Raw genomic sequence first — 14,581 nt, forward strand, 5'->3', positions numbered from 1 at the left:
AGTGTGCAAAACATTGTGCTGAAACAGAATGGGAGAATTAAATCTTTTCCTATCATCTTGCTTCAAATTACTTAAAACACCTCAAGTTATTATAAACCAACAGTACTCACAGTCTGTATAAATCGACCTGCATTATATCACTTGGAATTAAATTTTACATTTTTAGAAGTGTGTAATTAACACGTTGATGATGTGTACAACCAGTTGGGTACATACTGCCGTCATGTACCCGATCGGGTACAACGCCGGCATCCGATGGAATACACGTTGCTTTATATGTCCGTATTGTGTTTTTTTTTGGTATTTTGTTAAATTTGATCCAGTGCTTAAATAAATATCTCAGACTATCGTGTAACCCCGTCGGGCGCACGATTGCTTAACTTTTAAGATAAATTAATTGTTTAGGTACTCCTTGGGATACACGGAGAAAAATTGAAAAAACACCTTAAAATCATTGTTTTTTTGTGCAAAATTGTGAAGCCTACATACTGCTCTCGATATACTTAGATATTTAACCCAAAAAAGCTATTACTGGGGGGGATTTTTTACCATTATTATTGAAAAATTGGACGGCAAATAAAAAAAGTCAGGAAATAATGCTGTCAGATTACATATTAAGTTGAATTGATTTTTCTCTTCAAATTTAGCAAGAAGATGAAAGCAAGCTCTATTAACAGACAACAGTTACCTTAAATCCTGTATTTAATGAAAATCAGTAGGGCTTACTTGTACAGGAAACTCCTAATCATTGGAGGAAGGGGGACTTCAAAAGACAAACCTTAAAATATACATCTATGATGTGGTAGTAGACTCGTACAAAGGATAATACTATGTTTCAGGATGTCATTGTTCAAGGCCAGCCCTAGGGGTGGGCTTCCACTGGTCCTGCAGAGCTCTACAGAAGCCAAAGATAAAATTAACTAAGGATGTCTACCCGGTCAAGAGAGGCAACTTCGCAGTGCTGAACGACTCTCATGTTCAACAGTTTGAGAGCATCCTGGGCAAGGAACGAGTGCTCACAGACCCTGACGAATTGGATAGCTACAATGTGGACTGGATTAAAATGGTTCGAGGTATAACAGATCAATGTTTATTTTATGTTCATGAGATTGCTGTAATTATTTGACGAGAGATTTATTGTTTAAATGTATATGTCCGAGGACTGCAGCACAAAGTTTATGAAATCCAACATACAGTGGAAATGTCTGACATATTTAAGACTGGCAGTCAATATAACTGACCATGTATCCTCAGGGAAGAGGCACATAACTGGTGGAGGCAGTGTTCCTGTCTCTTATGAGGTCATTCTCCACATATCTGGTGTTTTCACAGGTTACAGCAGTGTGGGTGTTGAAGCCTAAGACAACAGAAGAAGTATCTGCCATACTCAAGGTCTGCAATCAGCATAAATTGGCCGTGTGTCCTCAAGGATGGCAACACAGCGGCTGGTCGGAGGCAGTGTTCCCGTCTTCGATGAGGTCATCCTCTCTACATCTCTGATGAATCAAATCATCAAGATAAATGATATTCCTGGTGAGATAATATACATCGTAGTTCCAAAATATCGTAGTTCCTCAATAAATACAGTAGTTATTTTAAGTAATTTTAATATCTCACTTGACCTTGTCAAGTATTTAATTAAGAGAACTAATTTTGAATTAAATTAGTTTCAAACGGTAAAATTATGAACCGGAGGTGTTTATAATTTGTTAGTTTATCATCAACCTTCTTTTGTATTAGCTTTACTTTAGTAGGCCAAGTTATTTTATGTATTAGCTTAATTGACATAACCGTAGTTTGTATTAGATAAATACCTTCCTTTTGTGTGTGACGTTATCTTTAAACAAAAAATCTGCTCATTAATATGGTTTACCTAAAGTAAGCATGGTTTAGATGGATTTTTTTTTTCAATTTTTCTGTTCAGTCAGGAATATTACCAGTTTTTTTCATTCCTCCATATCATCACAGTCTTTCAGCTCTTTATGAGCTTTCTAAAAGTCCTGATTTGCAGATACAGGATATACAAGCATTCCTCATCACTTGGAAGCGTATGTTCACAGGCAGTATAGTGTGTCAGGCAGGCTGTGTTCTGGAGGCCTTGGACACTGCCTTGGCAGAGCATGGTCTGATGATGCCTCTGGACCTTGGAGCCAAGGGAAGTTGTCACATAGGAGGAAATATCGCTACCAATGCAGGAGGTCTGAGGCTTCTACGTTACGGAAGCCTCCAAGCTAACACGTTGGGTCTTGTGGCAGTAAGTCAGATTGTTCTTCTACATTTGTCCGTATCTTTTTACCACAGTTCACTGCCCAACGCCTTGTTTCTACATTATTTTCCCTCAGTTACGTTATTCTTCTTTGTCCACCTTCAGTCACTCACCTATTATCTGTAATCTCTTTTCATCCCAGCCAGTTGTTTTAACCTCTTTCCCAACTCATCTTACTACAACTCTTTCCTGTTGCCAAACATCCATTCTGACTTTTTTAGAATATATTTAAATAAAATAAATTAATAAACTTGGTACATTTAGAAGTGTGCCCTTAAGGGTGTTTCAAATGTTTTAAGCTATTTTTTAGTGCCGCAAAAATATATTTTGAAAAAAATTATAATTAGTGACCAATTGTTTTAATAGATTTACAGACTTCTGAATTCCAACATTAATGTAGGGTACAAAAGTTGAATAGGTTTACAATTTATTCTAAAGAACCATTTTTTCCCATTTTGGAATAATGTGCTCCTACTTCTGTCACAGATTGGATGTATATTCTGGAATTACTCTCTCTAATTTTTATTGCATACAATAAGGAATGTGACGTTGCATGCAAGATATAACTGTGATTGGATATTCCGCTTGTTTTAAGGTCCTATTGTTAGGGGCCTTAGGGTTGTTTTGAAGACTTGGACTCTCTGAGGGGTCTGTTGGTCTGCTGTGTTGGCAGTGGTAACTGCTCTGATTGTGCTTTAGCTTTAGGTGAAGGCTGATGGAGAGGTGCTGGACTGTATGAACACCCTCAAGAAGGACAACACAGGATACCATCTGAAGCAACCTGTTTATTGGCTCTGAAGGAACCTTAGGGATCGTTCACTGAAGTTGCAATCCAGTGTCCGCCAAAAACCTCAGTCCGTGAGCTTGGCATTATTGGGTAATTTGTGTTTTACATCTCGTAGTAAAAAATTGTCTTAAGATGAGTCTGACTTAAAAATTTCAAAAAACTGAGTTTTGTCAATGTTTTTAATACTATGTACAAATTAGTGTTTTATGTTCTGTGCAAAATTTCATGAATCATTCATAGAAGCATAGGTTAGGAATATATTTTTATTCAATTCACAAGTATTGACTACCTTTATTAATAATTACTATCTAAGAAAATAATTTAATACTGCCATTTTAATTGGATTTCTAATTCAACATTTAATCTTCTTCATTACCTGTAATTTCATGACCTCACAGAAAAAATGTACAATATTGAATTGTTTGATTTTAAGTAATGAAGCCATATATTCCAATAAGCAAAGCATAACCAAAATTGCTGGTATCTTACATATTTTAGAAGAAGAAAATTCATTTTACCACATCTTTCCAATTCCAATCTTATTGATTCATTGTGATTGAACTACTTTATTGTAGGTTGTGCTTGTTGGTTTGGGTAGATCAGATCTTAACTGAAGAGGTCTCAGCTAGTCGCTGAAGTCAGTATTTTCACTGATCTGATTTTCCTGTTATCCTTGGTACTTATTTATTGAAAATATAAACAAATGGGCAAAAGTGCGAAGAAATATGGTTTAGAGATGAACATACAAAAATGTAAAGTAATGAAAGTAGAGAGAAGGGATGGAAATAACAAAAGACGTGTTAGTTGAAGGAAAAAGACTTGAAAAGGTGAAGGAATTCTGTTATTTAGGAAGTATCATAAACAGATAGGGGCACAATAAGAGAAGAGATAGGAAACAGAATATGGAAAGAGTGGAAAGTTTTTCAATATGGTAAAAGAAGATTGTGTGGAGTTTGGAACATTGGGAAAGAATCAAAAGTATTGATGTATAAATCTTATTTCCAACCAATTTTATTATATGGAGCAGAGACGTGGACGTGGACTAAAAATGATTTAAGCAGATTGCAAGCTGCAGAAATGAGATTTTTAAAGAGGGATAGAGAAGACTACAAGAAGAGAATAGAATAAGGAACGAAATAACTAGAGAAAGATTTGAAGGTAGTTTCACTGCAAGAGACAATGGAAGGAAGAAGAATACAGTGGATGGGGCCATGTGAAGAGGATGGGAGATAATAGAATGCCTAGAATAGCACTGGAGAAGGAGGAAGGAGGAAGAAGACCAAGAGGAAGACCGAGAGGAAGATGGGGAGGACCAAGTGTGGAAAGACATAGAGAGAAGGGGACTACAGAAAATACAGGTGGATGAAGAGGAGACCTGGAACGATAGACTAAAGTGGAGGAGGCTGTGTACGGCCGACCCGTGAGAACGGAAACGTCTGACGATGATGATGATGATATGACTTATTTATTGACATTTAAAAGTCTAATCAATGACCGGAAAAAACAGGGTTCAACGATTTTTTATTTTCTAATGTATTTGTGTAGAATATTAGTTCTAGTAGTATATTCGTAATAGTTTTAGATTTGTTTTATAGCGTTCAAATTAGTTTCAGTAATGATTAAATGGTTTAAAAGGATAACAGCATTTCGGACATTTTCCATCGTTATAGGTTATATAATAGGTATAACACAACGTTTCGAGGATTGGAATCTATCCTCTCCATCAGGTGGGGGAGGTATTAATACATACAAAAAATAAGCGGCTCGCCTTTACCTCTTCCCCCTCCTGACTATCGCCTTCCTGTCCTATTGTTTGAGACGACACTATGTGGTGCCAGTGAAAGGGGGACTTGCATCCTGTGCAGTGACAACGCCTGGACTGGACTCCAAGCATCTTTTCGGTATGTTTGAACCCTTTTCTTTCCCTTATTTCTGTTAGTTTTTTTTTCTTAATCCTCTCCCACCTGACGAAGAGGATAGATTCCAATCCTCGAAATGTTGTGTTGTAACTTTTATAACCTATAACGATGGCAAATGTCCGAAAACCTGTTATCCTTTAAAACCTTCCATCGTCAATAACAAAATTTAAATAAAGAATAAATGGTTTAGTAAATATTTATCCTGAAGCTAATGTAACAGTATGGTTTGATGGTACGCATAATTAGATGTGGTGTTGTGTTTGTTGTTAAGATGTGTTCTTTGATGCAGGGTGTGGTGGATTTTGAACATGCTCTGCGCACGTTTCGGCTGGCGCGCACTATGTTGTCTGAAAATTCTCTCATCATGCGAGCTTATGGACGATAAATTGTGTTGGTCCTGTGGTCGATACACTGGGGGTACGCAATCCGCTGGCCAACCACCCGTTCTACGTACTTATCGAAGTTTCAGGCTCTAATGCCTCTCACGATGAGGAGAGAAAACTCAATGCTTTCCTGGAGAGTGCGATGGGCGAGGGCATTTGTTTCTGACGGAACGTACACTAATGAGCCGTCCAGAATGCAGGTATCTTTATTGCAATCACACAATTTTCATTATTGCTTTTAATTACTTGTATTTATTGAGTTTCGTCAATAATATATGCAATGAATTATTAAATAATTGTATAGATTCATAGTAACTTGTTAAAGTTTATAAATAATTTGTCATGTTGTCTAATATCTATATTACAGCATGAAAGGAATTGTTGCATAATAAGACAGGCCAATTTTTAGTAACCATGTGTTGGGGGCTGTAAAAAGGTTTTACATAAACTTTTATTTAAACTAACACCATACATTGTGTGTTCAAAAAATTGATAGCATGTTTATGTCTCCATTAAGTAATGGTTAAAATTATGTTATTCAGTTAAGCTTAAAACATTCTTTAAGCAACAGAACCGCATTTATGAATAATGTTCATTTACAACCAAAGCTAATCCTCCAGGAAACTAGAAAGATAAATTTCACACCTGAAACAGTGTATTCCAAATAGTTCCATTAGACTGGCAAAGTGTTTTAGAATTGCTGCAAAGACAGTATATTACAAAACTGTTCCATGAGACTGGCAAAGTGTTTTAGTTCGCAAAGACAGTGTATTCCAAACCATTCCATGAAACTGGCAAAATATGCTTTGCCACCAAAAACAGTGTATTCCAAACCGTTCCATGAGACTGGCAAAGTGTTTTAGTTCGCAAAGACAGTATATTACAAACTGTTCCATTAGATTGGCAAATTATGTCCTCCTGACAGATTGTGTATTCCAAAGAAGGCATTGCTAAGGAATAGTTTGGCCACAAATACAATGTTACACAGGCATGTAAAGTTTTGTAAACATTCATTGAATTTCCAGAACATTTGGCAGCTGCGGGAGCATATCGCCGAGGCATTGCTGAGGAATAGTTTGGCCACAAATACAATGTTACACAGGCATGTAAAGTTTTGTAAACATTCATTGAATTTCCAGAACATTTGGCAGCTGCGGGAGCGTATCGCCGAGGCATTGCTAAGGAATAGTTTGGCCACAAATACAATGTTACACAGGCATGTAAATTTTTGTAAACATTCATTGAATTTCCAGAACATTTGGCAGCTGCGGGAGCGTATCGCCGAGGCATTGCTGAGGAATAGTTTGGCCACAAATACAATGTTACACAGGCATGTAAAGTTTTGTAAACATTCATTGAATTTCCAGAACATTTGGCAGCTGCGGGAGCGTATCGCCGAGGCATTGCTAAGGAATAGTTTGGCCACAAATACAATGTTACACAGGCATGTAAAGTTTTGTAAACATTCATTGAATTTCCAGAACATTTGGCAGCTGCGGGAGCGTATCGCCGAGGCATTGCTAAGGAATAGTTTGGCCACAAATACAATTTTACACAGGCATGTAAAGTTTTGTAAACATTCATTGAATTTCCAGAACATTTGGCAGCTGCGGGAGCGTATCGCCGAGGCATTGCTAAGGAATGGCTTTGTCTACAAGTATGATGTCTCCTTGCCTCACGATGATTTCTACCGGCTCATTCCCGTGCTGCAGGAGAGGCTCAAAGGCTCCGAGGCTCAGATCGTCTCCGGCTATGGTCATTTGGGTACTGTCCATGTTTTGAGTCAACAATTCATAGTTTTAAAATTAGATATAACTAAAAATTAGTCGTAAGAAAGTGTTTTAATAGTTTTTGTTAAAAATGTAATTATTTTTATAGTTCAACAATTCATAGTTTTAAAATTAGATATAACTAAAAATTTAGTCGTAAGAAAGTGTTTTTAATAGTTTTTTGTTAAAAATGTAATTATTTTTTATAGTTTAACCACATAAACAGGGAATGGGAAGAGTAAAATATAACCTCATTTAAAACTGGAACTGAATTGGAATATCTAAATTAATTTAGAGCCTGTATGAGGATTTCTTTAACCCTTCACACGCCACTAATAAATCTATTAACTTTCCTATAACGCCAAGAGAAGTAAAAAAATTTGGTTTCTTCAAGTTCAAAGCTAATTTTTGTCATAGCTAAAGTATATAAAAGGGAAAAGCAAAAAAAAGTATAAAACAGGGCATTTTACTCAAAATTAGCGTAGTTATTGATAAAAAATAAAAAAGGACTACAAAACTTTTTATTTCAAATCAATTTCAATTTCTTTGTGAACTGTAATTAAACTGAAAAGTGTAATTATATTTTACTATAAAACAAGATAAATATTTCAAACTAATCACAACACTACCACACGATGAAGAATAATAACAAGATATGTAGTAGATACGCACTCGTAACAACCAAGAAAGCAGTAATACACGCCACGGGTATGTTTGGTTTGGTCTGTAGGAAACACAGAACTGAGAAGCAGGTGGTCGGAGTTAGACAAAGGGCGCTCCCCTCTCTCTGCCGCAGAGTGAAGGTCGTTTATAAATACTTCCTCGACAACCGTGATAAACACAGAGCGTGCACCAGGCATTTCGAAGGCATTTTGTGAACTAAAAAATTCTCCAAAAGACATAATCTATAATACTGTATCAGATATAACTGTATTTGGCGTTTTAGTCAAAGTGTACCGTTCTAATATAACCGTCTACGGGGTGGGAAGGGTTAAAAGGAAACTGCCGAATTATAATGTCAAAACTTGTCTGTCTCTGGCACATTATCAAAAGACTTTTTAAATTTTTAATATAGAACAACAGAATAACTGGTTTATACTTACCACTGGAACTTATTTACTGGGTATGGGAAAAAGTGCTGTGTCACTTAAATGTGGGAAACCTTATGGATGTCAAGGAGCACCATATCGCTATTCCTAAATATACTGGGGTGAGAGGATTGTTAGATAGCTTCATAGATAGATAGATAGATAGATATTTATTGACCATTAAGCAATTACAAAAATTACAATAGGTCTTGTCAAGAAATTTTAAAACTACTACAACCAGCAGTAATATATATAGTTAGTAAAAAATTCAAAAATGAGAGCAGACAACAAAAAATAATAACTTGCATTAGCCCCTGGTAGATCCTCACTGTATCCTCAAGTAATATTCTAGGTAACCTTCTGAAATACAGTTACACATAACAAATAACAAAATTACAAATAACAAACCAGTTAACAATAACCAATAAGATAACAGATATAAAATTTTGAGTCATCACAGAGCAACAATTCAAATTAACAAGAACATTAACAAGAATAGAGGCTATAGATTACTAACAAGTAGTGTAACAAAGAACAGATAGCTAACATATATTAAAATTGGAAAATAGGCCTATTATATTATAAAACAATTTCACATTCAAGAAATTCATCAACAGAATACATAGGATTCAGTTTAAGCCATTTATACAGTCTGTCGGAGAACATCTTATCACATATTAATTCTACCAGGCACATTGGCAACTTATTATCCAGTTTTGCAGCAAGTGTATGGTGATATTTTTGTGTCCTTGTCAATCTACATCTTGTTACATCGATTTTATTTCTAAACCTAGTATTATGGACATGGATTACCGACCTGGACTTAAAACTATCAATATCCTTTCTCACAATCTTAATTATTTCATAAATATACAAATTAACAACAGTAAGAATTCCTGTTTCTACAAACAAGGGCTTACAGTGTTCTTGCATCAAGGAGTTGGTCAAGATCCTGAGAGCTTTCTTTTACAAAATTAAAACATTTCCAATTCCTACACCATAATCCCAAACAATCAAGCCATACCTCAGAGTACTCTCAAAAAAAGCAAGATAGGCCATTCTTAAATAGACCTTAGGAACAATTTTCTTTAAACTTCATAGTAAAAATATGACTCTAGACAACTTCTTACACACAAACTCAATATGGCATTTCCATGATAATTTACAATCAATGTGTATACCCAACAAATTTACATTCTCAAAGTATTCATCAGATTGATATGTACTATTCAATGATACAATCATCTTTTTAGTTTTTTCAGCGTTTAAAAAAAGACCATTGACAGTAAACCAGTTAACAGCTTTGTCAAAACTCTCCTGAGAGGTATCTTCAAGAGAATTAATGTTATTGTGACAAGAAACCAAGGAGGTATCATCTGCATAAACAGTGGAAAAACAATCAACATTACAAGAAACATCATTAATTAAAATTAAGAAGAGCACTCCAGTTTACTTAGAATGACTAGAGGAGTGGGAGGTGCTCCCTTAGTGTAAAGATTATTGCAAGTCTAAAAATAACTTATACTTATAGGAGGGGGGGAGGGGTTTGCCGGGAGGGGAGTTGGGGAAAACTGGAGTGGGAGGAGCAGGAATTACTTTGTCATTAGAACTTTTGTTTCATGTTTTTCAGAATACCATGAAATAAAAAAAAATAGGATTGTATTATAGAAAACCTGACCTATAGTAAAACAACTGTAGAATAAACAACTGAACTGCCTTATTAATATCCTGATCAAAATAGGCCAATACACTTCAAAAAAAAGGGTTTTAAGCATAACATTTAAATACACTAGAAAATAATTAACAAAAGCAACAATATAGTAATATACAGTATATGGTTACCAAAGGTTAATGAAACTATCACCATGCCACGCCGTCTGAGTAAGCTCAGCTAAGAGAAACATAGTGCAACTGGCTCGGCTAGCTGCACAATCTACAGCAGTCAAAGGGATAATAATAGTTATTACAGACATACACCTTACTGGATACCGGAATTAATGCCTCAGTAGTGTAAATAATGAAACATTTGGATTTAGCTATACTACGAGTATTTTACTTATGTAGCTTCTCCTTCCTGGTCATCTTACTGAAACTACAATTAGCTGATCCACTCCAACTTTTGTATGTGCACACTATTCAACTTCAAGCACATCATTTTTCTATATAAATGCTATAGAGAAATAAATTTGTAGCAGTCCATCACAATACATTTCATAGTGGTTATTTGTTTGTAAAAGATATTTACTTTTAATAATTCCCAGGTTTAAGTTAAATAACAGTTTTTATACTAACCGAGGCATTAAAATTCAATTTTGACAATTCGATTTGTGCAATATAATATTTGTCAGATTTGCTTTAGGCAATTCTCGTATTTAATACACTACTTCCTGAGTGTCGAGTTATAAGTGAGGTAAATGGGAGGTTAAAATCCAATTTAGTTTTATGTCAACTTTCGCTGGTAGACTTCCCTGAAGTTTCCCATTGACCAGTGCTTGTCAAATTTAAACATTTGTCCACTTTTGTATCTTCAGGTAATTTATATAATAATGGTATCCATCATTGGCTTATATTAACCCACTGGCTTATATTAACCCATTGGCTTATATTAACCCATTGGCTTATATTAACCCATTGGCTTATATTAACCCACTGGCTTATATTAACCCACTGGCTTATATTAACCCATTGGCTTATATTAACCCATTAGCTTATATTAACCCATTGGCTTATATTAACCCATTGGCTTATACATATTTTTACTATCAGCTCAACTGGAGTTATCCTATTAAAAATGTTAAAAACGTAAGAGTTTTGTTATGTTTATAAAAAAAATTATTTTTCAAGTTATTTGGTTATATTTTATATCTTTTTGGATTAACATGAAATGGGCTTTAATAATAAATAGATAGATAGTGATATATTTGGTCATAATTTAAAAATAATAATGCTGTACAAATTTAAAAAGTTTTGGAATTTTTTAAATTTTAAATTTTTTTTACTCAAATAATATAAAATAAAATACCCCATTGTTGCTTTTATTTTATTTGAAATGTATTTCTCTACCTATCAATACTAAAATATGTGTATATATATATATAATATATATATATATATATATATATATATATATATATATTATGTATATATGTATAGTTTATCAGAATAAATGTTTTTTCTAAATACTGAAAATTCCAAGAATATTGATTTTTTTCTCTTGTAGTACACTAATATTCTTATAGTAACTTATTATTCATTTAAATTTCAATTAACTGTAGTATTGCAGTGTTTTCTTATGTGTTACAACAATATAAGTCTAATTTATACTAACATTTGGTTGAAAAAGGAGTTTAAAAAAAATTATTTAGATGGCGCTGTACTTGTCACGGAAATGTTCCGTGATATAAATTTTGAGCCCAGACTAGCTGTCATGGAACCGTTCCGTGATACAAGGCCAATGGGTTAACCCTCCATCTGTAAAATGACTAGTGACTAGTCACTAAAAAATGTTTCTTCAATGTTGAACGACTAGTCACTAGTCGATTTGCCAGTCATCTATTTAATCAAACTATTGCTATCGGAAATACAACTTAAGTAGGACAAATATTTTATCAAATTAATTGTGATGTTTTACTGATTAATTTGATGTATAGTTTATTGAATAATAATGCGTAATAAGTAGGCACCAAAATTATAAAGTTGCAATACAAATGTTGGTTTGCCATGTCTGGTCGTGCACTTCAAGAGAGTGTCAAAAAACGAAACTTTTTTCCCTATACTTTTGCCATGAGAAACTTCGCTTAGGAGTGAGTTTGGCAACATCACTGCGTTCAGAATTTATTATCGAACAAGATCATCTGCTTCAAACATCTTTTTGTTAATATATCTTGCAAAGAAAAACTTTCGACGCAACCATTGTTTGCAACATTTCTGTAATGTTAGACAACTAGTTTCACTAGCCGCTAGTATATATATATATATATATTTTGTAATATTAGAGTTGTGTTGGTATTAAACGACATCAAACTTTTCCATGTAGTGAAATTTTCCATTAAGTGGTACAGTTAAATTTAAGGGTTTACTGTACGATGGAACTTTATAACTTTGAGAGGACTATGGCTGCCATATTGATTGATGCACCACCGGCATTACTCATTTCGTATTTTAAACTTTTGTTTGTGAATTCTAAACTTTTACCTATAAACTATACTGTGATCAAGGGTTTATTTGTGATTCATTTATTTTATACAAATTTTGTGACATTCACAGGTTTGTAGGATAAACTGTGATATAAAAATCGTTATACCTAGGCCTATGCCTAGATTACAAGTAATGTTTATTTCATCATTTTTTATTTATTGAACACTATGAGTGACCTAGTAAATAAGTCAGATGAACTATGAGTTTTTATTATAATAAATTTACTTCATTTTTAGCATTTTCTGACAGTATACTATGTGTTTTTTGCAAATTTTATTTGTTAACAAAACACTTCAATTCATAGGGCAGCCTTATATAATAAATCTTTCACTGTTTCCGCATGTCGATTGTGGAACGCTCTCCCAGACAACATCAGAAGTATTGAGAAGCGCGATCGCTTTGGGGCGGAGAGGTTAGGGCCTTTCTGCTGCGGACTAGGCGGGAGTGACGGTTGGTGGTTCTTGTGGTCACACTTGGGGTAACTGTATGTAAGTTGCGTGGATGAGGAATGAATGCTGATTAGGATAGGATAGTTTTATTAGTTGCCTGTTGCATTAAAGAGATTTATGTTAGAGTTTAATCGAAATGGTTTATTTTAATTATAATTGGTATATATACATTATTATGTTAAATCCAATATGTAATTAATTATTAAAGTGATTTAGTTTACGTGTCAGTTACAATGTTGTAATAGGTATGATTTCTTTACTTTGTTTGGAGGTTAAGTGGTAGAGAGGACTTTTAAGTCCTAACTTCGCCTCTGTAAATAAAGACATTTTTCATTTCATTTCACTTCGTAGGATTTCCAACAAACATTTTAGATTTAAAAGTTTTTTTTAATATATATATTCTTTTCAGAACTTTTATGCTCTGCAACATAGAAAAGATCTCAATATATAATAATCACATAGAAACTATCTAAAAATGTTAGAACATATATATGTCATTTTTTGTAAAAAAAAAAAAAAAAAAAAAAAAAAAAAAAAAAACAATATTTTAGTATTTACCAAAAACATTTTAAAATTTTGGGAAAGGTGGAATTTTTCATTTTTTGCATAAAAAAACCTTTCTTAAGACATTTTGTATATTTTGAAAAGTAATGAAAAAAATGTATTAATTTATTATATAAGGCTTTACTTTTGGATATTCTTGATTCAGTTTTTTTTTACTTATAATAAAAAACAAAAATCTAATTTTAAATAAAAAAATATATCCAACTGCATATAAATGTTCCTTGTTTTGTACTAAAAAATAGTATATACAATAGTGTGTACTTTACTTCAATAATAAATATTCTACATAGATTTGAATGAAGGGGAATAAACAACTCGCAAAATAGTGCCTGTCCTTATAGGAATTTCATCTGCCAGGGTTAAAGCATTTATCCAAAGTCATGTTTTTGGAATATTTTTTAAATTTTTTTACCTTTCATAAATTGATGACGGAAGTGTTTGTATAGGAGACGGCAACCTCCACCTGAACATCTGCAGTCCGCAGTTCTCATCGGAGCTGCTCGCTCAGATCGAACCCTTCGTCTTCGAGTGGATCAGCAAGCGAGGGGGCAGCATCAGTGCAGAACACGGCATCGGCTTCAAGAAGACCAAGTTCCTGAAGTTCTCGAAGAGTGACGCTGCAATCCGCACCATGCTCCAGCTCAAACACCTGTTTGATCCTCAGGGCATCCTGAACCCCTACAAGGTCCTGCCACTCGAGTGAAGCATGGTACTAGTTTTTCATTGTTCTTGCCATTGGTGCTTTAAATTAACATTAAAACTATCGATGAATAGGATCTAGTTACAGAGAGGAAAAATAGGGGAAGGCAATAATGTTTAAATAACAATGAATTTAAATGTGTATAGTGTATATAATATTATTTTAAAACTCCCTTTTAACTAGGTATATGCAAAAGATATATTTATAAAGCCATCTCATATTTTTTTATAAAAATGTATTAGTGTACCTATTTGAATAAAAATAAATTCAAATTAAAAATACAATATTCTTGATACAAAAACTGCATGGCATTTTTAAATAATAGGACTAGGTTTTTAAAACATGAACAGAACTTTATAAACAATGTATTTCAAATGTATATACATTCACTTATTACTGCATATATTTAGTACTTAACACAGTTAAACATAAATATACTACAATTTTCTGAGAAAATAT

The 14,581-nt window shown here is 33.8% G+C and overlaps 1 pseudogene; it reads left to right on the forward strand.

The window, feature by feature from the left end:
• Positions 1 to 839: 839 nt before the first annotated feature.
• LOC124372970 lies at positions 840 to 14,368 on the forward strand (annotated as a pseudogene).
• The last annotated feature ends 213 nt before the right edge of the window (positions 14,369 to 14,581 follow it).

Source organism: Homalodisca vitripennis, unplaced genomic scaffold (genome assembly GCF_021130785.1).
Source record: "Homalodisca vitripennis isolate AUS2020 unplaced genomic scaffold, UT_GWSS_2.1 ScUCBcl_4506;HRSCAF=10717, whole genome shotgun sequence".
NCBI lineage: Eukaryota > Metazoa > Arthropoda > Insecta > Hemiptera > Cicadellidae > Homalodisca > Homalodisca vitripennis.